Genomic DNA, 26,498 nt, shown 5'->3' on the forward strand with positions numbered 1-26,498 from the left:
GTACAACAAATGCTTTACACTGTCCTCCGAACTACTGGCCCACACTGCCACAAAAAGACAGTTATTGTGATCTACTCTAACCTCAGCCTGCCCTTTGAGGATTTCTTGCACTCTCAACATAGTATACGTCTTTCATTACAAATCACAGAGGCGGGTTGCGACACTTCCCCTTGTGTTTAGACTCCCCGGAAGGGAGCCCTGGTCACGTGGGTGGTGTTCACTTGTGACATGTTCACTGTGAGGGAGCATTGAAAAGGCACTGCACTGGAGAGTGAACACCACCTGAGGAAGGAGTGCCCGGTCTGAAGGCTTCATGACTGCCTCATCTGAAGGATGCTGAGGACCCCGCCTCACCTGGTGATTGACAGGTACTCAGCCAATAGAGGGGGCAGGGGGAAGGTGCAGAACCCAGGTTTGCACTGATAATGATGAAATCTGCACCTCCAGGCACTGACGCCGGCTCGATGTCAGAGTCCAGCGATCAACTCTGCATCCTCACTGGACCAGGCACACGCTGACCCTGCATACACACAGAGTCCTGCATTACCAGACCCTGCATACACACAGAGTCCTGCATTACCAGACCCTGCATACACACAGTCCTGCATTAGCAGACCCTGGATCCACACTGAGCCCTGCGTCACCAGACCCGGCGTCCACACTGAGTCCTGCATTACCAGACCCTGCATCCACACAGAGTCCTGCATTACCAGACCCTGCATCCACACTGAGTCCTGCATCATCAGACCCTGCATCCACACTGACATCTGCATCACCAGACCCTGCATCCACACTGAGTCCTGCATCACCAGACCCTGGATCCACACTGGGCCCTGCGTCACCAGACCCTGCATCCACACTGAGTCCTGCATCACCAGACCCTGGATCCACACTGGGCCCTGCGTCACCAGACCCTGTGTCCACACTGAGTCCTGCATCACCAGACCCTGCATACACGCAGAGTCCTGCGTCACCAGACCCTGCATACACACTGAGTCCTGCGTCAACACTGAGTCCTGCATCACCAGACCCGGCGTCCACACTGAGTCCTGCATCACCAGACCCGGCATCCACACTGAGTCCTGCATCACCAGACCCTGCATCCACACTGCGTCCTGCGTCACCAGACCCTGTGTCCACACTGAGTCCTGCATCACCAGACCCTGCATACACGCAGAGTCCTGCATCCACACTGAGTCTTACATCACCAGAACCGGCATACACACTGAGTCCTGCATCACCAGACCTTGCGTCCACACTGAGTCCTGCATCCCCAGACTCGGCGTCCACACTGAGTCCGGCATCACCAGACCCGCCGTCCACACTGAGTTCTGCATCACCAGACCCTGCATACACGCTGAGTCCTGCATCACCGGACCTTGCATCCACACTGAGTCTTACATTACCAGACCAGGCGTCCACACTGAGCCCTGCATCGCAAGAGCTGTGTCATGATTGGGTACATGTTTCTAAGTCAAGTGGCTTCTCACTTTATGGTGTTTTAGGAGCGCGCATACCCCTCCGCCCATGGATGCTTTATTGCGGCCAATCTTCCGTGGACCATTGTCATGTCGCTGCGCCGGTCACTGGGATTGATCTGGGATTTACTGTTCATGTGTTTGTCTGCCGGCAACCTACTACCCCACCTGTGACCTGACAATCAATTACCTCGAGCCTAAGGCTCAGTGCTTGCCTGACTAGGTATATTTGCAAGTTGGGGTTGATGTGGAGTTCACAACGGGCGAATTTGTTAATCAGCGTGCAATTTAATTCACATAAATAAATGGTTTGGGCATGATTCACAGAGGTAAACTGAGACAAAAAGTTAGAGTTAGACTTTAATCTCAGTTTAACTTAAGTTTAAGTCTCAGTTAGACTTAAGACCAAAACTTAACTAAAGCTTTGTGAATCCCAAAAGTCATAAAGTTAGACTTTCATCTCAGTTTACCTTTGTGAATCGCGCCCATCGTTTCTTATATCAGCATCGACTTTTTTCATATTAAAAAAAGAACCATTGTGAGGAGTGCAAGGCCAACATGATGAAAATGAGCGAGGTATGCAGGTGCGAAAGGAATTGGATTATTGATAATATAATATAATCATGTATTATGTGCCACCATAGACGTAAAAAAATTGTAATCCAAATCTTATCCCACAGTGAAAAAAAAGTTACCATTGATAAAGACACTAGCACGAGAGTTAGAATACAGCAATTTCACAAATAAAATAAGTTTTTGGGCAAAACAAAACCCGTGAGGAGTTTAGAACATATAATGCCAATGTATACAGTCAAATGTCTTCTCAGCATCTAAAGAGAGTGCAGCTAAAGGAAATTTTAATTCTGTGCCATGGCAAAAACATCTGAGAAGATATGTGCATTGTCAGCAACAAGACTGCTTTTAATAAAACCTGACTGTTCACATTAACAAGAAAGGGAATAACAGTTTCCATACAAGAAGCTAATACTTTGGCAAACATTTTGCAATCATAATGAATGAGAGAAATAGGTCTATAGCTTTTACAAAAATGTTAATCCTTGTCATGTTTAGGGATTATAGGTATTAATGCAACCAAAATGCTGACAGTCGGTTTGAAGTTGCAAATAAATGAATTAAAAATAATTTAGGGGCAAAAAAAGAAGAAGGGGGAGTTTGATGGAACACCACTGAGGCCAGGAGCCTTGGCTCTATTTAAAGAGTTAAAGAACATTTAATATTTCATGTAGTGTGAAATCAGATTCCAAAACCATAAATTTACACCGGACTGAGTTTACTTTAGGGATGGCATCAAACAATGTTTGCAAATCCGTATCACAAGGTTGGATAGCTTCATTATATAAAGATTTCTAGACAATGCAAAAAGAATTATAATAAATATCAGCATTAGATATTGAGACAGTATTATCAAAGTCATTAATAATGGTACGAGTGGCTTTGCGTTTGTTTTGATCTGTAAATAATTGGCAAGCATTTTCCCTGCTTTATTCTAATCACCTTGAAATCTAGATTTAATTTTGAGCAAGATATTACATGCACAAAAGTAACACGTTTTTATAATTCAAATTTGGTTTTATTTAAATCATGCAGCATAGCGGAAGACTTGGTGGTATAAGAGCTATGTTAAAGCATTTAGACTTTTGCAAAAAGAGGTCAAATTGATTGTTAAGTGTTTTTTCTTCTTGGCTGAGAAGGCAATGCAAAAAGGTCTAAAAGATGCGAATCAAATCAAATCAGCTTTATTCAGAGTGTGCAAATATATCCATAAAAGCATTCTACATAAAAACAATTCATCATGAAAAAATTAATTAAAAAATTACATATATAAGATTTGAAATCGTAAATCCCTCACACAAAACATTTATCGCAAGAAAAGAAGAAAACTGTCAACGAAAGGGTAATTGGAAGATGCCTTGCAGTTTCGTCAAGATAAGTTGCTATTCGGTTCCATATCTCTACAACTCCAGGTATGACCGGTCCTTTCTTCTCTTCATACCCAGTTGAACAAGGAGAATAGCCGTATTGCATGTTGTGACTTTTTCCAAATTACGTATGTGGTAAAAGGCAGATTTATACGAAAACAATCTGTTATTAATAAATAAAGGTCATAAAATTACATTTCTTATGTCCCTATAAAATTTACAAAAAAGTAAAAAGCGCAAAGTGGACTGAGAAGTTTTCCCGTCACACAGGCATTTGGGTGAATTAGCCCTCCACTTGCCCATCTTGGGGAAGGCGGTTTGAAAGTGCCAGGTGCTCAGCCTTAATCTAGTCAAGTAGAGTCTTTCTTGTAAATTTCTTATGGCAATAAGGTATGGCTGAATGCTACTGAAATCGGGCCTTCATAATAAGATGTAACAAGTGATTTTTTCCTCGATTCGACCTCTCTAGCAGATTCTCTGGTTTCCAATAATATCTTCTGTAGCTCCACTTTAGAGTAATTCAAAATAGTTTTAGGGTCACATAAATCGATTACCACCTCGCACTCAGATAAAAGACTATTAACATATTTTAACCATGGCATCTTCTTTCCTTCATCAAGTGTATGGCAGTCCATTATTATATTGTTGGCAAAATGCATCTCATCTTTGGACCATATTCTAAACCACAGTATAAGCGCAGCCATACTAATCATGTCGCTAATCTAAAAGAAGCATTAAAAGCACCCCAATTATTTGCAGTAGAGGTGTCAGAAGGATTATTAAACTGGAAGAAACTGAAAGAAATTCTCTATTAAAAGTTGTGGCTTTGGAAATAAAGTGATTACCACACAAAAGATCATTATTAAATCTCCATCCACCAGTTTTCAGGTCCACTGAGGAGATACCTTAAAAAGCCAATATTGGACCATGGTCATACATTAAATAGAGCCAATTTCTTCAGAATCTACACTAGGTGGTAATGGTTTGGTAACCAGAATATAATCAATTCTAGGCAATCTTCTGCACATTAGAGAAAAAAGTCAAATTCAGATTTGTCAGGAATGCATGTTCTACAAATGACTTCACTGATTTGTGAGATTTGCCAGGTTTTAATTGAAACTTACATTTCCGATCGGCAAAGGGATCCAATGGCTGATTAAAATCGCATACAGTAATAGCATGAGAGTTAGAGATGTTTGCAAGATTGGTCTCAATAATGTGCCAAAAAACGGGTTCATATTTAAGAGGACCAAAACATGAAATAGAGAGAGGTGCTTCTTATCATGAACACCAATAACCAACACTGATCTGCTCAGATCATGACATCCTGTAGATAAAATGGCATGGCTAAAGATGTGTGGCAAAGCATAGCAACCCCACTTTTACGTGAATTTGCCATTGTCTTCTCAGTTTGAGGGACACAGAAGCATTCCAGTGTGTTTCAGGCAGAGAAACTATTTTAGTTCCAAGGCGAGACCAATGGGAGAATAACTTTTGTCATTTCATTTGATGAGAAAGACCACAAACATTAAACAAGATAAAACTGAACATAATTGGCAAAGGGAAAAATGAATACTGGATCGAAGATGACAAACTGTAAAAAATGGGAAAAAGGCAAAATGACAATGACGTATAATATAAGGGAAAAACAATAGGAAAACACACATAATGCATAAAGATAGCACTGAAAGAAAAGAACAAGAAAAAGGGAATGAAGAGAGACAGATACACAAAAGTAGATGAGAGAAAGCAGCTTAAAGGATATAGGGGGTTTATCTCCACTTTTTTGGCTTTAAAAGCCAAGAAAGCGGAGATAAAATTATCTCCCTATTACCTAGCTGTCGTTAACACCAGTTAGCGACAGCTGGTAGGAAATAGCGACCATCTTGGGCCCCACTTTGCATGTCAGTGATATTTATCACTAATGACATGCAAAGTGGGCGTGCCAAGATGTTAGCGACTGGAAACAGTCGCTAACATCGCTATCTCCTATTACCAACTTTTGGAGATATTCGCGCTAAGAGGGAATATCTCCAAAAGCTAACACCTGCCCTGAGCAGTTCTTAGCCATGTTATCCAATGGTAGGTGGATAACATGACTAAGAGCATTAGCTCGGTAATGCATGAATATCGCTGACTTTTCAGCGATATTCATGCATTGTGGCCGATTTTTATCGCATTTGCGATAAACCTTGGTAATACCAAGGTTTATTTGCAATAAAAATCGCCGCAGCTCAGCGGTACATTTTTGTCTCGAACCAAGCAATAGCGATAATTATCGCTATTGCTTGGTAATATGCTCCTTAGACCAGATCTGAAGAGAAGCAAAATGAAAGAATTAAAATGGTGTGTCAACAACATGAGAAGACAGGCAGCAGAAGAGACGAAACTGATAGTATGTTCACCAAACTAGTCATGTATCAATGAACCATAGCAAAATCAGTGCCGGTTTATAGTGAAACAGTCTCCATGTTAGATGTTGAAACAGCCCAAAGAAAGGCTTTACATTTACCAGCATCTTCAAGAGATTAAGGCGTGGATGTATCAACATTCCCCTCTGTGATTTCTAAATAGCAATTTTTAAGGAATCGCTATTTAGAATTCACAAAATGGGATGTATGTAAAAAATCGCTATTTTTTAGCAATTTCTTAATCTTCCTTATTTGCGAATTCGCAAATAAGGAATAATTTTCCATTCATTCCTATGACTGTGAAATACATCTCAATTTGGGATTCGCAATTTGCTAATCGCAAAATGAGAATATTTTCAAGGGTGCATGGGTGTCTCAAGGACAGCCTGCTGCACCCCTGAAATTAACAAGTGTGTGCATATGGCGCACATACTTGTCCTATGGGCATGTATGAGCGTCACATGCCACTGCCAAAAATGCAAAATTGTGCATATTTAAAAGATTTCGCAACTTACCATCAACTACAAGTTGGTGGTAATTTGCGATTTCTTAACCAAAATTCGCAATTAGAAAATGCTACATACATAGCATTTAAGGAATCGCAAAATTGCGATTCCTTAAATGCTATAGCAAAATAAGGAATAGCAAATGTTTGCGATTCCTTATTTTGTGATTATTTGATGCATGCCAAAACATGCAAAAAGACCGTTTGCGATTCGCAAACGTTGGAATTCTGCTAATTCCGGCCTTTGCGAATCACAAATGGCTTGATACATCTAGGCCTAAGTATTGCCTTCGTGTGTAAATTTGCTGATATTCAAGTGTTCCATCTGAGAAAGAAATTTCTTGCATCAGGCATTAGTTGCATTGGAGACATCTTGAGATATAAACAAATGAAGACAGACCACATAAAACTCCCTTTACTTTTTGCCGCTTTCAAAATAAGGAGAAAACCTCTGAACTCCAAAAAGAGAATGATGAGTTTGGTTGTAGACATCCTAGACGGGGCGCACGGTGTATATTGATGGGAGGAGAGCTGGGAAGGTTGAGAATTAAGGGAGGAATGTATTTTATTTCGATTCATGAAGATTAGGGGCCCTCCAGCAGCTTCAGGCAGTCCGTATAGATGTAGGTTGTTTCTGAGACTAATATTTTGTTACATTTCAACCATCCTACATCCATACCGATCCATTTATCTTTAATGTGATGCATCTTCTCATGAGTGGCGCTTATGAAAGGATGGACAGCACTCGCGGCGTCCAGAATGGTATCCGAGACTGGGTTGCTGGAAAAAGCAATAGGTGATGTAGAATCATTTTTGGCTCCAGCAGATTTGATCCCCATGGTCAGAGCCGCTTGTCATCTTGATATGGAGGTTGTTGGTCCAGAGGCAGACTGAGAATGTCTCTGCTCTGAACATATAAAATGGAAAGAAATACATGAGGAAGATTCGCCGGCGAAGGATGAGAGGTAGGACTGTAAATGGTCTGATCCGCACAGCGTGTAGAGGTAGGACTGTAAATGGTCTGATCCGCACCGCGTGTAGAGGTAGGACTGTAAATGGTCTGATCCGCACCGCGTGTAGAGGTAGGACTGTAAATGGTCTGATCCGCACCGCGTGTAGAGGTAGGACTGTAAATGGTCTGATCCGCACCGCGTGTAGAGGTAGGACTGTAAATGGTTTGATCCGCACAGCGTGTAGAGGTAGGACTGTAAATGGTCTGATCCGCACAGCGTGTAGAGGTAGGACTGTAAATGGTTTGATCGGCACAGACGTCTTGAGGTAGGACTGTAAATGTTCTGATTAGCCCTGGGCATAGTGGGCGTAGTGGGGCTTCGCGGAGCTACGTGAAGTGGGCGAGAAACTACGCCCACCTCCGCACTCCGCGTAGCCCCACTAAGCACAGCAGGCCTCCCTCCCTCCCGCCCTCCCTAAATACTTTAATTTAAATGTTAGTAAGAATTAAAAGGCACTTACCTTGCCCGCCGCTGCCCGCCGCGTCTCCGGGGCTCCCTTTCTTCATCGCCGCCGTCTTGGGTACTAATGCGCATGCGCGGGCGGCCGCGCATGCGCATTTCTCGTGAGAAATGCGCATGCGCGGCCGCCCGCGCATGCGCATTAGTACTGAAGACGGCAGCGATGAAGAAAGGGAGCCCCGGGGACGCGGCGGGCAGCGGCGGGCAAGGTAAGTGCCTTTTAATTCTTACTAACATTTAAATTAAAGTATTTAGGGAGGGCGGGAGGGAGGTGGGTGGCGGCCAGCTACGCACCGTCTGCGGAGCGTGCGTAGTGCCGAATTATACGCCTGCTACGCAAAATGCGTAGAAGCCGGCACTACGCACACTCCGTGCACGGAGAGAAGCTGCCCGCCCACCAATAGTTCTGATCCGCACAGACGTCTAGAGGTATAACTGTAACTGGTCAGATCCGCACAGACGTTGAGAGGTAGGACTGTAAATGGTCTGATCGGCACAGACGTCTAGAGGAAAGACTGTAAATGTTGTGAAACGCACAGACGTCTAGAGGTCGGACTGTAAATGGTGTGATACACACAGACGTCTAGATGGCTAACAGGGATGTATGTCATGACAACGCAGGGATTACCACGCGCTGCCACTACGACGCATCCTTTACAACGTAAGTCGTTACAACGACTTGTGCTGTAGGCGCTGGATTGTGGAATAGTTGAATTTTCTATTCCATCTCCAGCCCACGTTACAGTAGGGAAGGTGTTGGATAGAAAAATAATCTATTCCTTTAGCAACAGCGCCCTCCAGCGCTAGTCGTTCTAACGACTTGCGTTGTAATAGCAGCGTCGTAATGGCAGCGCAGTGTTTTGACCGCGTTGTCATGGCTGCTCACCGCTAACTGACAATGTAAAGTCTGAAGCAGATGGCAAGCCTACTACAGAATATCAAAATGAGAGAGGGATTGGACCAGATCTCCTTCCAGAAGATGAGTAGGGCCAGCAGTTGTCACAAGAAGCCTCCATGAAGAACAGTTTGCTTCATAAAGGATTATTTTACCGCAGAACATTCCGCGAGTGTTCGTAAGCGAGGGAATCTTTGAATCCAGAGGAGGGAGCATCAATGTAAGAAGAAAGATGGCCGGGTCATGACCAGATGGCGAGAGAGAAGCGGGCCACACAGGGCACAGAATGGAGCCGCCCATCAGCCGATGGAGAAGGTCCAATCAGAGGAGATCAAGAGGATCGAAGATCAATTTAATTGACCCAGGGAGATGGGCGCCCTCTGTACAGGCCCGGTTCTAGAGGGTGGGCCGGGTGGGCCGGGCCCACCCAAACTTTGGCCTGGCCCACCCAAACATAACCCTTGGCCCTGGCAGTGACGTCAGCAAGGCCAGCAGAATATGGCCACTGCAAGTTAAAACGTTCTTCGAACGTTATCTTTCTTTAGGAGTTGCGTGATTGGGCATGGGCTCGCACCCCCAATCACGCATCTCCTATTAGGCAGGTGGGCTGGGTCCCCGCCGACTCGTGCAGGTACATTAGGGGCACTGCGAAGGGGACAAAGCCTTTCGTTGGAACTGGATTTGTGGAAAATGAATTCTTTTCTGCTGGTAAAGAGGAGTTTGTTTTGCCGTTTCGTTTTCCTGACCTTCCTGACCCCTGGAGCTGTTTGTTTAACCGATCCGTCTGTGACAGAGTTCATAAGGAGCAGGTAAGAGAATGTGTGGCTATTGTGTTTTTTAAATCTGTGAGAAAGACATACTTAGAACGCCGTGTTTATTTCATTTTCATTTACATCGTGTGTTTAAATCGTTGGTATCATTCATGAGTGTTTCTGCAAGGATGCATGACAACTAAATGTCCAAATAACCTTGGGATTGTTGATCTTGCTGGAGAGCGTTCTTTTTTTTGGTTTATAGTATTTAAATGCAATAGAACTGTAGTTAACGTGGATAGCTCAGTGGGTTACTGCCTTTGTCACAGAGATCCTTTGATACATAGGACAGTGTGATCAAAGACGTGTATACAAACCAGAATGGTATAATTAGATTTTTTTTTGTATTGCTAGTTAGTTCGAATTTTCCCAGTATTTCATTATTCTAATGTTGCAATACAGAGTTTGGGCAGATATAATTTCTAATCAGTACAGCCAACCACTGGGGTATGCTTTAAATCCTGTGTTTGTGGTTCTCCAGACCCAACCCTCTTAATACATATTGCCCAGCAGCATGGATGAGATGTGATTCCTACACCTGGTAATCTTCATTAGCTTATGTGACATTCCCTATAGGCTGATTTGGATACTTTTATGAATCATTGTGTCTGCATAATGTGTGTGTGATGTACAGTACTGTGATACCCTACACTACGAGTAGCGCTATACAAGAAATAAAATGCATATGAGAGAGGGGCTATGGAGTGATGATGGGCTCTGTTGGAGGGTGGCAATGAGGGAATCCGAGGGGGCATCATGAGGGGTGGAGATACGGAGAGATGGAAGGCACTGGTGGAGGTTGTTTTTGAGGGAGTCTGAAGAGGAGGTCATGGGGGAGGGGCTTTGGAGTGATGAGAGGCACTGGTGAAGGGTGGTAGGGAGGGAGTCTGAGGAATCGGTCATGAGGGGGGTTGCTTTGGAGTGATGGGCACTGGTGGAGGGTGGTAGGGAGGGAGTCTGAGGAGGAGGTAATGGGGAGGGGCTATGGAGCGCTGAGGGGCACTGGTGGAGGGTGGTAGGGAGGGAGTCTGAGGAGGAGGTCATGAGGGGAAGAGGCTACGGAGAGATGAAGGCCAGTGTTGGAGGATGGCAATGAGGGAATCCGAGGAGGGGGAGGTCATGGGGAGGAGCTACGGAGTGATGAGGGGCACTGGTGGAGGGTGGTAGTGGGGGAGTCAGGGAGGAGGGTGGCAATGAAGGAATCCGATGAGGTCATGGGGGAGGTGCTTTGGAGCGATGAGGGACACTGGTGGAGGGTGGCAGTGAGGGACTCAGGAGGAGGTCAATGGGGGGAGGGGTTATGGAGCGATGAGGGGCACTGGTGGAGGGTATTTGTGTGGGAGTCTGAGGAGGTGGTCATGGGGAGGGGCTTTGGAGTGATGAGGGACACTGGTGGGGGGCAGGTAGGGAGGGAGTCTGATGAGGAGGTCATGACTGAAAGGGGCGAAGGAGAGATGAAGTGCACTGTTGGAGGGTGGAAGTAAAGTTGTCTATCGAGTAAGAGGTCAGTGGTGGGACACCAATAAACACTTTTGCACCGGCGCTATAATAGACCCTGTAATGTTTTTGCTTATTTAATTAGCAGTTGGGTCATTAGGGCCCCTGTGTAACATAGTTTAAAGTGTGTGCTAATTATATTTACTCTTATATTCAGGGTTTTCAGTTTGAAGGTGATTTTACAAATCTTTTTAGTGGGATTATGGAGAATGAAACCAGGTGGTGCCTGATATGGGGCTGGGGACCAAGGTTAGCTGTGAGTTAAGGTGCACGGTAGAGAGATTGTAGAAAATTGATGATCAGGCCTGGAAGGGAGTGTACTGCAGAGTCTGGGGTCAGATGGAGGTAATAATGAAGAGAGATTCTCTCTGACGGCTGGCAATGAGGCAGGCTGAGTAGTGTTACTTGCCTGATACTCCCACCTCAGAAACCTCCTCTGCCCATCAAAAGGACCTTACATGGGATCAAAACACTTTTTGAGAGTGTTAACGATTAGAAAGAGATTTGGAAAATAATGGAGGGCCCTGAATCTCCTGTTATCCCCTTCTATCACACGCAGGAGTACAGTTTTTTTTATTTGTAGGCTACCTCCCGAAGCGACACATTGAGCCCGCAGTGGCCCACCCAAATACGCCCTTGGCCCACCCAAACAAAAATTCCTGGAGCCGGGCCTGCCTCTGTAGGCTGAAGGGCGCTGAAAGAAGGAGACACCGATCGAGCTGCAGACTCAAAAGTCAACAAGAGGCTCTCGTGCTCAGGAGATCCCTGTCGCGCCGCCATCTTGTCTGGAGCACAGACCATGCACCTCGGGTCACATGAGGGGACCGCTCCAGGGCCACCAGAAGCAGCTGGCGGGGCTGGGGCGGCGGATGCTGAGTGTGGGCTGCAGGTCTCTCACTATGAGGGATCTGGGGATGATGCAAACCTGCGGCTCTGCTCAGGGCTGGAAAGAGCTGAGGAAATGCAACTGTCTGCCTGCATTATTATCATGAAGACCCATTTCCCTACTGTTGCCATAGTGACTGAGCCAGCCCCCTCATCCTTCCTTGTACTCATGGATTGGTGCAGGTCAGGCCCAACCGCAGGGCGAGCCCCTGGGACCCGACCACAGAGGTTAACAAGGTACCTGGGAAGCCATACTGCGAGATACAGCTGTGCCACTCTGGGGGTTGGGGCAGAGTGGAGCAGGTGGAGGGCTCTGCACTGCCTTAGAGCTCTCTCATCTCTGACCCTGGCACAGGCCTCAGCTCACACCAAGCGTCATTCCGAGCAGAGCTGCAGTGCCAGTGGGCAGAAGTGTGGATGGGATTCAAAAGGGCATGCAGGATGTCACCTCCTCGGTAGCACCACCCATGCCAGACAGCTGGTGCAAGCACTTAGAGGCCCAAGGCTCCTCCAACCACTTACAGACCCGAGGCTCTTCCAAGCACTTACAGGCCCAAGGCTCCTGCAAGCAATTACAGACCCGAGGCTCCTCCAAGCACTTACAGGCCCAAGGCTCCTCCAAGCACTTACAGACCCGAGGCTCCTCCAAGCACTTACAGGCCCGTGCTCCTCCAAGCACTTACAGGCCAAAGGCTCCTGCAAGCATTTTGTAGGAAGGTGGCTACCTGACTATGGTTACCCCAGATTTTTTGCCTTGTGTTTAGCTGGTTTTCGACTTAGTTGGCCTGGTTCCCTGCTAATCAGGGCCCCAGGCTATCTGCTCTCTCTGTAAAATGGATTCCATGTACCCTAGGTGCATAACTAGATTGGCTTGGGTCACCTTATCAGCCCCTGTACAGAGCACTATAGGTGCCCAGGGCATAGGTGCATCCAAGGCCTACCAGGGGCTGCAGCATATCTTTTGCCACCCCTGGCTGGCTATCTAAAATTGACACAACTGGCTGATCACTCAGCTGGGGCAAGGTGGTGTAATCACCCCTTGCTTAGATATAGTATGCCTATATCTAAACCTATCTGGACACATATAAACCTGTGAGCCACTCCTATGGCAGGCCTTAACAATCCTGAAGGCAGAGTGCGTGGTTTAATGTGAGATGGTGCTCTAGCATGAGCTGAGCCTGTCTGCAGCTGTCGGGACCAATTCCCTTAGCTGTTCCGGGATAATGCCAAACCATATACTCTTAAGCGCCTTATAATCCTCGCGGTTATATAGCAACTTTGGTCTGGCTTTATCAAAACATGTCGTGTAAGGTGTCATACGAATTGGAATACTACCCCCTCGCCAGTTCTGGCGACGGGGGTAGCATTCCACCCTTCTAGAGGGAGAAGACATGTTACTTTACTGAAACGCGGTTGATTTAAAATGAGCCTCAGATCCACAAAATGGATGCCCCTGCCACAGACACGGGTCTGGCCTCCTGCTGCTGACCGAAACCCGGCAGAGGAGGCCTGGACAAAGAGTTTCCTGTCACAGGGCGGTGTCAAACCACCCCAGACAGGAGATAGTGGATTGGAGTAGGGAGGTTTCAAATCAACCAGACACTGCCTGGGGAGCACAAGGCTGCCCCTTGCAGGATCCGGCCAAACCGGTTCTGGGGCCTCCCAGCCCCTGTCCCAGCGCGGCCAGGATCAAAGGAGAGGGGTGTAACCACCCCCTTCCTGGGTCCCACCCATAGGAGGGGACCTAGCAGGATGTCCAACCCCCTAGATTCGAATAAGAGGGGGAGCAGTCCCAACGGACTTCAGATCATCCTGAAGAAACATAAGAAACGAAATCTGGACCCTTCGACTTTCTACACGACGTGAGAAGACTGAAGAATCTCCCTTGTGGTCAAGGAGTGACCACCCTGTGCAAACAGGCACCATCCAGCCCTCGACCCTTGCTTTGTTGCAGTTCCCGCCGGAACTCGAGCAACAGAGATCGACGAGATTAAACTTGCCTGCCTTCTACCTGCCCGATCCACAGTCCCTGCAGAGCTGAGACCCGTGGAGGCGACCGGAAGCGTGGGGCACGCCATCTTGAAAAGGCCACGAGACGCTGACCGTGCAGCCCACGAGTGATCCTCGAAGCTGTGCACCGGGGTCTGAGAAGCCCCAGCCCCGAGCTCCACTTGCACCAAATCTCACCCCTCCACACTCGACGAGTGCTGCGTGGGGCCCTTCTGCTTGTGTGCGCTCGACGCGTTGGCCCGGTCACTTTCCAGCTGGCTTGTGGCCCCTGTGCCGACGAAACTTGAAATCCGACTTGCTTTTCTGGTTGCTCCAGATCTGCACCAGCTCCTGTGAAAAGGAGCACCCACTCTGACCCTCCTGGTTCGAGTGATAAGCAATCTCCCGGTTCCGCGTGGATTGCTTTTGCCAAGTGCTGTTTGCTGCAATCTTGAAGCCGACGGTGCTGACGGCGAGAACCTACGTGGGACAGATCGTGACCTGCTCCTGGACGTCGCAGATGCCCCAGAGCCCACGTGACAGCGGAGAGAAGCCTATCAACAACCGCCTGATTGCGTCCGACATTGCCTGGTTCCGTCCTGGTTCCACCCTGGTCACTGCTGAGTGACCCAAACTCTGTCCCCTCTGCTTTCAGGTACTTTTCTACTTCGATCCACCCTTGGATCGCACCGGACACTTCTGCTTCACAGCGCCTGCAGCTGCAACAGCTCCAAGCACCAAGAACCTGCGTGACAGAACCCGACGCCACTTCGACCCTGTGCACCCACGGCCTGTGGGTGAGGTAACTTTGCAACGCCGGTGTCCTTACACTGGTACACACCTCTAGGGTCTGTGTCTAAAGTTTTGTGTTCCTAGGTTCAGCGGAAGTATCTTTAAATTCACTTTAACTAACTTTTACGCACCATTGACATTACATTGGTGCGCGCCGCACTTTCCGTGCTGCACCCGTCTCCTGTGGGCTACTCCCGACTTCTTCATTGCTTGTCCTGACTGCTCCCAGCGAATCTCTAGGCCCTAGGCCTAACCATTGTTCGATAAGTGTTACTTATACCATTTTTTTAGTATATGGTCTGAGTGGCCCCCCGCCCTCAGCCATAATTGTGCCAACTTTATATGTTTAACAGTGCTTTTGATTTAACGCTTGTGCCCCTTTCCTCATAAAGAGTACTGGGGAGTAATTTAGAAATAAATACATATATTTTTACAATATATACTTGTGTGGTGTCCTTTCATTTGATTACAGGATTGTATGTGGTAAAACAAGCTCGCTTAACACGACCTCTTAAGTTAAGCCTTTAAGGCTGCTTAGTCCATGCTACCACTAGGATAGCTTGTCTACAAGGTTGACTTACAACCTGACATCTTTGGGGTTTGTTTGGACTGATACCCAGTGGTTCCAGAATTGGAAACACTACATATCAGGCCAACTTCTCACATTGGTGTGCAGCGGTGCGGATTTGAGCTTGCTGTTTGTTTTACCATTGCAATCTTTACATCAAATTGAAAGATCACATCAAGTACCTCTAGGTACATATAAATCAAAAGCTTAGCATATTAAGTTCTACTGAACTTAGTAGTTGTAGATTAAAGGGATTAGCACACCCTGACTACAACTCACTAGCAAGGTACAGTAGGAAAACACTTAGTGTAGGTAAGTGCATCACTTACACCTCACTAGCAGTCATGTCTGATACAGGTAGAGCCTCAGGCTCTGCTCCTGTAATAGTTGATCCTATAGGGACAACATCCAGATATGACAACCTTAGCCACAAAGACCTGAGTGCCTTGTGCACAGCCAGGGGGCTAAAAAAGGGCAGAGGCCCTACCATTCCTTCCCTAGTAGCTCTCCTAGAAAAGGATGACCTAGATAAGGTGAGTCAGGCTCCCTTAGAATCAGGTGAAGGGATACACTCCCCTGAGAATGAGAATCTTCCAGAAGAAGAAGAGGAGGAGGAAGAGGAAGAGGAAGGCTCTGATGTAGAAGAGCCTGAAGATCAGGATCAGAGGGGAAACCAGGTACAGGTTGCCAGGCTTAACCAGGCCAACCTGGACCTACATGAGAATGGAGAGGGCCAGCACCACTCCAGATCTCATAACCAAATTCTCCCAGGCAACAGGAGGGTGAGATCTCCATCAGGGGACTCTCATCTTTCTAGTGCCTCAAGAGAATCTCAAAGAGGGATGACTTCCTCCCAGAGAAAAGAGCATAGGGCCAGGATGAGGGCTGTCCAACTCCAAATAGAAAGGGAAGAGGTAGCCTTGGCTCAAGCTAAACTTGCTTTAGCAAGAGAAAGAAAATTGTGTGGCTTAGATGCCACTGGTGGCAGCAAAGTTCCTAAAGAGAAACCCAGGTCCTATGATAGTAGAAACCTGACAAAGATTGTGCCCCCCTATCAGGAAGGGGATGACATCCACAAATGGATGACTGCTCTGGAGAGAGCCTGCATGGTACAGCAGGTTCCTGAGGAACAGTGGGCAGCAATCTTATGGTACTCCTTTTCAGAGAAAGGGAGAGATAGGCTCCTCACTGTCAGACATGAGGATGCCAGCAATTACAAAGTCCTGAAGAGTGTCCTAATAGATGGGTTTGGCTTAACCACTGAACAGTACAGGTTAAAGTTCAGAGATACCCAGAAGACACAGACTCAGGACTGGACTGATTTTGTTGATTGTGCAACTAAGGCTCTGGAGGGTTGGCTAAATGGCAGCAAAGTACATGACTTCACAGGATTGTATAATTTGATTATGAGGGAGCAGATCCTAAGTAATTGTCAGAACCAGCTCTTACACCAGCACCTGGTGGACTCAGATTTGACCTCTCCCCAAGAATTGGGAAAGAGGGCAGATAAATGGGTCAGAACCAGGATTAGGCCTAAGAATCAGGACAATAACCAGAAGAAGGAGTCTATCAAGCCTCAAGATAAGGGTGGGGATAAAAGTAAAGAAAACACTTCCCCAGGGCCCCAAAACTCCAAGAATGGGGGTGGGTCCCAAGACACTTCATCAACTGAGAAAAAGCCTTATTGTCATGCCTGTAAACAGGTTGGGCATTACAAAACAGACAGCTGTTGTCCCAAGAATGGCAATAAAGAAAACATACCTCCAAAGCCAGCTCCAACACCTCCTGTTACTGTCAGCAGTAATCCCCCAGGAAGTGGGAGCACACCCAGGAATCTGGGTGGGTTTACTTTTGGAGCCCAAGGGGACCCTGGCCTATCCAGGTCCCCATCCCCAAATGATCTTGTTTATGAGACTGGCATGGGGTTTGCCAACTTCTCTGTTTGCCCAAATACCTTGAGCAAATATAGACAAGAACCCATCATCAATGGTTTGAAAGTTGAAGCCTTTAGAGACACAGGGGCTAGCATCACCATGGTGGCTGACCGTATAGTCCCCTCTAAGCAACTTTTACCAGGTGCCACATACCAGGTAACAAACATTGATGGTATCCAAACAAATCATCCCATGGCAGTAGTAAGTCTCAGCTGGGGAGGTGTCACTGGCCCAAAGAGAGTGGCAGTGTCACCAAACTTGCCTGTAGACTGCCTACTGGGTAATGATTTAGAAATCTCAGCCTGGGCTGAGGTTGAACAAGACATCCATTCCAGAATGGTAAACTCCAATGGAAAGGTTAGTGGGGCTGTAATAGCTACAGCCCCAATCCAAGATGTCCTTCCTGAAAAGGTTGGTAGGGCTGAGCAACTCTCTGCCCCATCTTTAACAGAAGCTCTTCCAAAACAGAATAGCAAAGCTGTTATGATAACAGCAGAAACCCAAACTGAGTCTCCTCCTGAAAAGGTTGGTGGGGCTGTGATGGCCACAGCCCAAACTCAAACAGATATGTGTGTTGTGAAGCCTGAAATGATGGATCACTCCACCCAAACTGAGAGCATGGAGGAGGAAGAGAAATCTCCCCCTCACCAGACAGTAGGACAGGATCAGCCTCCTCAGGGAACTGATCTTACCCCTGATGAAGGAACTGCCCCAGAGGTTGTTAGGCCTGGCCTGACAGAGCCTCTGATGGCAGTGGACCCTTCTCAGGTGGGATCCAGTCTGGAGCAGGTAACCTGCCCCTCTCTACCTTGCCTTAGTCAGCCCAGGGCTGCAGAGGACAAGAAGGACAGTGAGACCCAGAGGGCCCCCTGTCAAATAAAGCACCCCCATCAACAGATTAGGGGCACCAAAACTAGTAGCCCTAGTGAGGTGAAAACTTTAAAAACTCCTGAGGGAGCCCCCTTAAAAGTAGTTAGGGACCTCCCACAGATGGATTCTGTTGGGCACAGCCAAACCTGGGACCCAAAGGGCCCAAACCTGAACTGTCCCTCCAGCAAGCCAAACAGAGGGACCCAGCCTCCAGCTTTAGGTAGCAAGAGGTTGACCCTGAGAGCACAGTGCAACTCAGTTGAAGAGAGAAGGGCACACATGGTGGAAGATAATTGGAGGAAGCTGAGTCCTAAATTAGTGGAGCCTCACTTCAAAACTCCATATCCAAACCAGCCTTCTAACTTGCAAAGACACACCCAAGGTAGTGATTCCCTATGGTGGAGACCCTCTGATACCCCTAGGGTGAGGGACTGCTTAGTGGACCATGAGACAGGGGGTACCCATGCTAGTGCAGGTACTTCCTTATATGGCCACTCAGGCAATATAGGCTTACCTGGCCAAGGATAGCCTTATCTCCTTTCGTTTGGGGGGGGGTTATGTAGGAAGGTGGCTACCTGACTATGGTTACCCCAGATTTTTTGCCTTGTGTTTAGCTGGTTTTCGACTTAGTTGGCCTGGTTCCCTGCTAATCAGGGCCCCAGGCTATCTGCTCTCTCTGTAAAATGGATTCCATGTACCCTAGGTGCATAACTAGATTGGCTTGGGTCACCTTATCAGCCCCTGTACAGAGCACTATAGGTGCCCAGGGCATAGGTGCATCCAAGGCCTACCAGGGGCTGCAGCATATCTTTTGCCACCCCTGGCTGGCTATCTAAAATTGACACAACTGGCTGATCACTCAGCTGGGGCAAGGTGGTGTAATCACCCCTTGCTTAGATATAGTATGCCTATATCTAAACCTATCTGGACACATATAAACCTGTGAGCCACTCCTATGGCAGGCCTTAACAATCCTGAAGGCAGAGTGCGTGGTTTAATGTGAGATGGTGCTCTAGCATGAGCTGAGCCTGTCTGCAGCTGTCGGGACCAATTCCCTTAGCTGTTCCGGGATAATGCCAAACCATATACTCTTAAGCGCCTTATAATCCTCGCGGTTATATAGCAACTTTGGTCTGGCTTTATCAAAACATGTCGTGTAAGGTGTCATACGAATTGGAATACTACCCCCTCGCCAGTTCTGGCAACGGGGGTAGCATTCCACCCTTCTAGAGGGAGAAGACATGTTACTTTACTGAAACGCGGTTGATTTAAAATGAGCCTCAGATCCACAAAATGGATGCCCCTGCCACAGACACGGGTCTGGCCTCCTGCTGCTGACCGAAACCCGGCAGAGGAGGCCTGGACAAAGAGTTTCCTGTCACAGGGCGGTGTCAAACCACCCCAGACAGGAGATAGTGGATTGGAGTAGGGAGGTTTCAAAGAAACCAGACACTGCCTGGGGAGCACAAGGCTGCCCCTTGCAGGATCCGGCCAAACCGGTTCTGGGGCCTCCCAGCCCCTGTCCCAGCGCGGCCAGGATCAAAGGAGAGGGGTGTAACCACCCCCTTCCTGGGTCCCACCCATAGGAGGGGACCTAGCAGGATGTCCAACCCCCTAGATTCGAATAAGAGGGGGAGCAGTCCCAACGGACTTCAGATCATCCTGAAGAAACATAAGAAACGAAATCTGGACCCTTCGACTTTCTACACGACGTGAGAAGACTGAAGAATCTCCCTTGTGGTCAAGGAGTGACCACCCTGTGCAAACAGGCACCATCCAGCCCTCGACCCTTGCTTTGTTGCAGTTCCCGCCGGAACTCGAGCGACAGAGATCGACGAGATCAAGCTTGCCTGCCTTCTACCTGCCCGATCCACAGTCCCTGCAGAGCTGAGACCCGTGGAGGCGACCGGAAGCGTGGGGCACGCCATCTTGAAAAGGCCACGAGACGCTGACCGTGCAGCCCACGAGTGATCCTCGAAGCTGTGCACCGGGGTCTGAGAAGCCCCAGCCCCGAGCTCCACTTGCACCAAAGCTCACCCCTCCACACTCGACGAGTGCTGCGTGGGGCCCTTCTGCTTGTGTGCGCTCGACGCGTTGGCCCGGTCACTTGCCAGCTGGCTTGTGGCCCCTGTGCCGACGAAACTTGAAATCCGACTTGCTTTTCTGGTTGCTCCAGATCTGCACCAGCTCCTGTGAAAAGGAGCACCCACTCTGACCCTCCTGGTTCGAGTGATAAGCAATCTCCCGGTTCCGCGTGGATTGCTTTTGCCAAGTGCTGTTTGCTGCAATCTTGAAGCCGACGGTGCTGACGGCGAGAGCCTACGTGGGACAGATCGTGACCTGCTCCTGGACGTCGCAGATGCCCCAGAGCCCACGTGACAGCGGAGAGAAGCCTATCGACAACCGCCTGATTGCGTCCGACATTGCCTGGTTCCGTCCTGGTTCCACCCTGGTCACTGCTGAGTGACCCAGACTCTGTCCCCTCTGCTTTCAGGTACTTTTCTACTTCGATCCACCCTTGGATCGCACCGGACACTTCTGCTTCACAGCGCCTGCAGCTGCAACAGCTCCAAGCACCAAGAACCTGCGTGACAGAACCCAACGCCACTTCGACCCTGTGCACCCACGGCCTGTGGGTGAGGTAACTTTGCAACGCCGGTGTCCTTACACTGGTACACACCTCTAGGGTCTGTGTCTAAAGTTTTGTGTTCCTAGGTTCAGCGGAAGTATCTTTAAATTCACTTTAACTAACTTTTACGCACCATTGACATTACATTGGTGCGCGCCGCACTTTCCGTGCTGCACCCGTCTCCTGTGGGCTACTCCCGACTTCAGCATTGCTAGTCCTGACTGCTCCCAGCGAATCTCTAGGCCCTAGGCCTAACCACTGTTCGATAAGTGTTCCTTATACCACTTTTTTTAGTATATGGTCTGAGTGGCCCCCCGCCCTCAGCCATAATTGTGCCAACTTTATATGTTTAACAGTGCTTTTGATTTAACGCTTGTGCCCCTTTCCTCATAAAGAGTACTGGGGAGTAATTTAGAAATAAATACATATATTTTTACAATATATACTTGTGTGGTGTCCTTTCATTTGATTACAGGATTGTATGTGGTAAAACAAGCTCGCTTAACACGACCTCTTAAGTTAAGCCTTTAAGGCTGCTTAGTCCATGCTACCACTAGGATAGCTTGTCTACAAGGTTGACTTACAACCTGACATCTTTGGGGTTTGTTTGGACTGATACCCAGTGGTTCCAGAATTGGAAACACTACATATCAGGCCAACTTCTCACACATTTACAGGCCAAAGGCTCCTGCAAGCATTTACAGACCCGAGGTTCATCCAAGCACTTACAGGCCTAAGGCTCCTCCACCACTTACAGACCCGAGGCTCATCCAAGCACTTACAGGCCTGAGGCTCCTCCAACCACTTACAGACCCGAGGCTCCTCCAAGCACTTACAGGCCTGAGACTCCTCCAAGCACTTACAGGCCAGAGGCTCATCCAAGCACTTACAGACCCGAGGCTCCTCAAAGCACTTACAGGCCTGGGGCTCCTCCAACCACTTACAGGCCTGAGGCGCCTCCAAGCACTTACAGGCCCGAGGCTCCTCCAAGCACTTACAGGCCTGAGGCTCCTCCAACCACTTACAGGCCCGAGGCTCCTTCCAACACCTGCAAGCCTGAGTCTCCTCCAAGCACTTACAGGCCTGAGGCTCCTCCAAGCACTTACATGCCCGAGGCTCCACCAAGCACTTACAGGCCTGTGCTCCTCCAAGCACTTACAGACCCGAGGCTCCTCCAAGCACCTACGGGCCCAAGGCTCCTCGAAGCACTCACAGGCCTGGGGCTCCTCCAAGCACTTACAGGCCTGAGGCTCAACGAAGCACTTACAGGCCCGAGGCTCATCCAAGCACTTACAGACCTGAGGCTCCTCCAACCACTTACAGGCCCGAGGCCCCTTCCAGCACTTACAAGCCTGAGTCTCCTCCAAGCACTTACAGGCCTGAGGCTCTTCCAAGCACTTACATGCCCGAGGATCCACCAAGCACTTACAGGCCCGTGCTCCTCCAAGCACTTACAGACCCGAGGCTCCTCCAAGCACTTACGGGCCCGAGACTCCTCGAAGCACTTACAGTCCAGAGGCTCCTCGAAGCACTTACAGGCCTGAGGCTCCTCCAAGCAGTTACAGGCACGAGGCTCCTTCAAGCACTTACGGGCCCGAGGCTCCTCCAACCACTTACAGTCCCGAGGCTCCTCGAAGCACTTACAGGCCTGAGGCTCCTCCAAGCACTTACAGGCCAGAGGCTCCTCCAAGCACTTACAGACCCGAGGCTCATCCAAGCACTTACAGGCCTGAGGCTCCTCCAACCACTTACAGGCCCGAGGCTCCTCCAAGCACTTACATGCCCGAGGCTCCTCCAAGCACTTACATGCCCGTGCTCCTCCAAGCACTTACAGGCCTGAGGCTCCTCCAAGCACTTACAGGCCAGAGGCTCCTCCAAGCACTTACAGGCCCGAGGCTCCTTCCAGCACTTACAAGCCTGGGACTCCTCCAAGCACTTACAGGCCCGAGGCTCCTCCAAGCACTTACATGCCCGTGCTCCTCCAAGCACTTACAGGCCCGAGGCTCCTCCAAGCAGTTACAGGCACGAGGCTTCTCCAAGCACTTACGGGCCCGAGGCTCCTCCAAGGACTTACAGGCCCGAGGCTCCTCCAAGCGCATACAGGCCTGAGGCTCCTCCAAGCACTTACAGGCCAAAGGCTCCTCCAAGCACTTACAGACCCGAGGCTCATCCAAGCACTTACAGGCCTGAGGCTCCTCCAACCACTTACAGGCCCGAGGCTCCTTCCAGCACTTACAAGCCTGGGACTCCTCCAAGCACTTACAGGCCGAGGCTCCTCCAAGCACTTACATGCCCGAGGCTCCTCCAAGCACTTACAGGCCCGTGCTCCTCCAAGCACTTACAGGCCCGAGGCTCCTCCAAGCACTTATAGACCTGGGGCTCGTCCAAGCACTTACAGCCCTGAGGCTCCTCCAAGCACTTACAGGCCAGAGGCTCCTCCAAGCACTTACAGGCCTGAGGCTCCTCCAACCACTTACAGGCCCGAGGCTCCTTCCAGCACTTACAAGCATGAGTCTCCTCCAAGCATTTACAGGCACGAGGCCCCTCCAATCACTTACAGGCCTGAGGCTCCTGCAAGCCCTTACAGGCATGAGGCTCCTCCAAGCACTTACAGACCCGAGGCTCCTCCAAGCACTTACAGGACTGCGGCTCCTCCAAGCACTTACAGGCCCGAGGCTCCTCCAAGCACTTACAGGCCTGAGGCGCCTGCAAGCACTTACATGCCAGAGGCTCCTCCAAGCACTTACAGGCCCGTGCTCCTCCAAGCACTTACAGGCCCGTGCTCCTCCAAGCACTTACAGGCCCGAGGCTCCTCCAAGCACTTATAGACCTGGGGCTCGTCCAAGCACTTACAGCCCTGAGGCTCCTCCAAGCACTTACAGGCCAGAGGCTCCTCCAAGCACTTACAGGCCTGAGGCTCCTCCAACCACTTACAGGCCCGAGGCTCCTTCCAGCACTTACAAGCATGAGTCTCCTCCAAGCATTTACAGGCACGAGGCCCCTCCAATCACTTACAGGCCTGAGGCTCCTGCAAGCCCTTACAGGCATGAGGCTCCTCCAAGCACTTACAGACCCGAGGCTCCTCCAAGCACTTACAGGACTGCGGCTCCTCCAAGCACTTACAGGCCCGAGGCTCCTCCAAGCACTTACAGGCCTGAGGCGCCTGCAAGCACTTACATGCCAGAGGCTCCTCCAAGCACTTACAGGCCCGTGCTCCTCCAAGCACTTACAGGCCCGAGGCTCCTTCCAGCACTTACAGGCCCGTGCTCCTCCAAGCACTTACAGGCCCGAGGCTCCTTCCAGCATTTACAAGCCTGGGACTCCTCCAAGCACTTACAGGCCCGAGGCTCCTCCAAGCACTTACATGCCCGAGGCTCCTCCAAGCACTTACATGCCCGAGGCTCCTCCAAGCACTTACAGGCCCGTGCTCCTCCAAGCTCTTACAGGCCCGAGGCTCCTCCAAGCACTTATAGGCCTGGGGCTCGTCCAAGCACTTACAGGCCTGAGGCTCCTCCAAGCACTTACAGGCCCAAGGCTCCTCCAAGCACTTACAGGCCTGAGGCTCCTCCAACCACTTACAGGCCCGAGGCTCCTTCCAGCACTTACAAGCATGAGTCTCCTCCAAGCACTTACAGGCACAAGGCCCCTCCAAGCACTTACAGGCCTGAGGCTATTGCAAGCCCTTACAGGCATGAGGCTCCTCCAAGCACTTACAGACCCGAGGCTCCTCCAAGCATTTACAGGCCTGCGGCTCCTCGAAGCACTTACAGGCCCGAGGCTCCTCCAAGCACTTACAGGCCTGAGGCTCCTGCAAGCACTTACATGCCCGAGGCTCCTCCAAGCACTTACAGGCCCGTGCTCCTTCCAGCACTTACAAGCCTGGGACTCCTCCAAGCACTTACAGGCCGAGGCTCCTCCAAGCACTTACATGCCCGAGGCTCCTCCAAGCACTTACAGGCCCGTGCTCCTCCAAGCACTTACAGGCCCGAGGCTCCTCCAAGCACTTATAGACCTGGGGCTCGTCCAAGCACTTACAGCCCTGAGGCTCCTCCAAGCACTTACAGGCCAGAGGCTCCTCCAAGCACTTACAGGCCTGAGGCTCCTCCAACCACTTACAGGCCCGAGGCTCCTTCCAGCACTTACAAGCATGAGTCTCCTCCAAGCATTTACAGGCACGAGGCCCCTCCAATCACTTACAGGCCTGAGGCTCCTGCAAGCCCTTACAGGCATGAGGCTCCTCCAAGCACTTACAGACCCGAGGCTCCTCCAAGCACTTACAGGACTGCGGCTCCTCCAAGCACTTACAGGCCCGAGGCTCCTCCAAGCACTTACAGGCCTGAGGCGCCTGCAAGCACTTACATGCCAGAGGCTCCTCCAAGCACTTACAGGCCCGTGCTCCTCCAAGCACTTACAGGCCCGTGCTCCTCCAAGCACTTACAGGCCCGAGGCTCCTCCAAGCACTTATAGACCTGGGGCTCGTCCAAGCACTTACAGCCCTGAGGCTCCTCCAAGCACTTACAGGCCAGAGGCTCCTCCAAGCACTTACAGGCCTGAGGCTCCTCCAACCACTTACAGGCCCGAGGCTCCTTCCAGCACTTACAAGCATGAGTCTCCTCCAAGCGTTTACAGGCACGAGGCCCCTCCAATCACTTACAGGCCTGAGGCTCCTGCAAGCCCTTACAGGCATGAGGCTCCTCCAAGCACTTACAGACCCGAGGCTCCTCCAAGCACTTACAGGACTGCGGCTCCTCCAAGCACTTACAGGCCCGAGGCTCCTCCAAGCACTTACAGGCCTGAGGCGCCTGCAAGCACTTACATGCCAGAGGCTCCTCCAAGCACTTACAGGCCCGTGCTCCTCCAAGCACTTACAGGCCCGAGGCTCCTTCCAGCACTTACAGGCCCGTGCTCCTCCAAGCACTTACAGGCCCGAGGCTCCTTCCAGCATTTACAAGCCTGGGACTCCTCCAAGCACTTACAGGCCCGAGGCTCCTCCAAGCACTTACATGCCCGAGGCTCCTCCAAGCACTTACATGCCCGAGGCTCCTCCAAGCACTTACAGGCCCGTGCTCCTCCAAGCTCTTACAGGCCCGAGGCTCCTCCAAGCACTTATAGGCCTGGGGCTCGTCCAAGCACTTACAGGCCTGAGGCTCCTCCAAGCACTTACAGGCCCAAGGCTCCTCCAAGCACTTACAGGCCTGAGGCTCCTCCAACCACTTACAGGCCCGAGGCTCCTTCCAGCACTTACAAGCATGAGTCTCCTCCAAGCACTTACAGGCACAAGGCCCCTCCAAGCACTTACAGGCCTGAGGCTATTGCAAGCCCTTACAGGCATGAGGCTCCTCCAAGCACTTACAGACCCGAGGCTCCTCCAAGCATTTACAGGCCTGCGGCTCAGCCCGAGGCTCCTCCAAGCACTTACAGGCCTGAGGCTCCTGCAAGCACTTACATGCCCGAGGCTCCTCCAAGCACTTACAGGCCCGTGCTCCTCCAAGCACTTACAGGCCCGAGGCTCCTCCAAGCACTTACAGGCCTGGGGCTCGTCCAAGCACTTACAGGCCTGAGGCTCCTCCAAGCACTTACAGGCCCGAGGCTCCTCCAAGCACTTACAGGCCTGAGGCTCCTCCAACCACTTACAGGCCCGAGGCTCCTTCCAGCACGTACAAGCATGAGTCTCCTCCAAGCACTTACAGGCACGAGGCCCCTCCAAGCACTTACAGGCCTGAGGCTCCTGCAAGCCCTTACAGGCATGAGGCTCCTCCAAGCACTTACAGACCCGAGGCTCCTCCAAGCACTTACAGGCCTGCGGCTCCTCGAAGCACTT

At 50.0% G+C, this 26,498-nt stretch overlaps 1 protein-coding gene across 7 annotated transcripts in view; it reads left to right on the top strand.

Moving 5' to 3' along the window:
- The first annotated feature begins 229 nt into the window (after window positions 1-229).
- The window catches only part of LOC147706644 (uncharacterized), a 172,469-nt gene continuing 146,200 nt past the window's right edge, over window positions 230-26,498 (top strand). For 4 of the 7 annotated variants that reach the window (XM_086933133.1, XM_086933132.1, XM_086933135.1 and 1 more), the window contains exon 1: window positions 230-368. The gene's annotated coding sequence lies outside the window, so the exon portion shown is untranslated. The remainder of the gene's footprint in view (window positions 369-26,498) is intronic. The other 3 variants (XM_086933134.1, XM_086933138.1, XM_086933136.1) reach the window with 2 other exon arrangements.

Source organism: Lissotriton vulgaris, chromosome 7, assembly GCF_964263255.1.
Source record: "Lissotriton vulgaris chromosome 7, aLisVul1.2, whole genome shotgun sequence".
Taxonomy (NCBI): Eukaryota; Metazoa; Chordata; class Amphibia; order Caudata; family Salamandridae; genus Lissotriton; species Lissotriton vulgaris.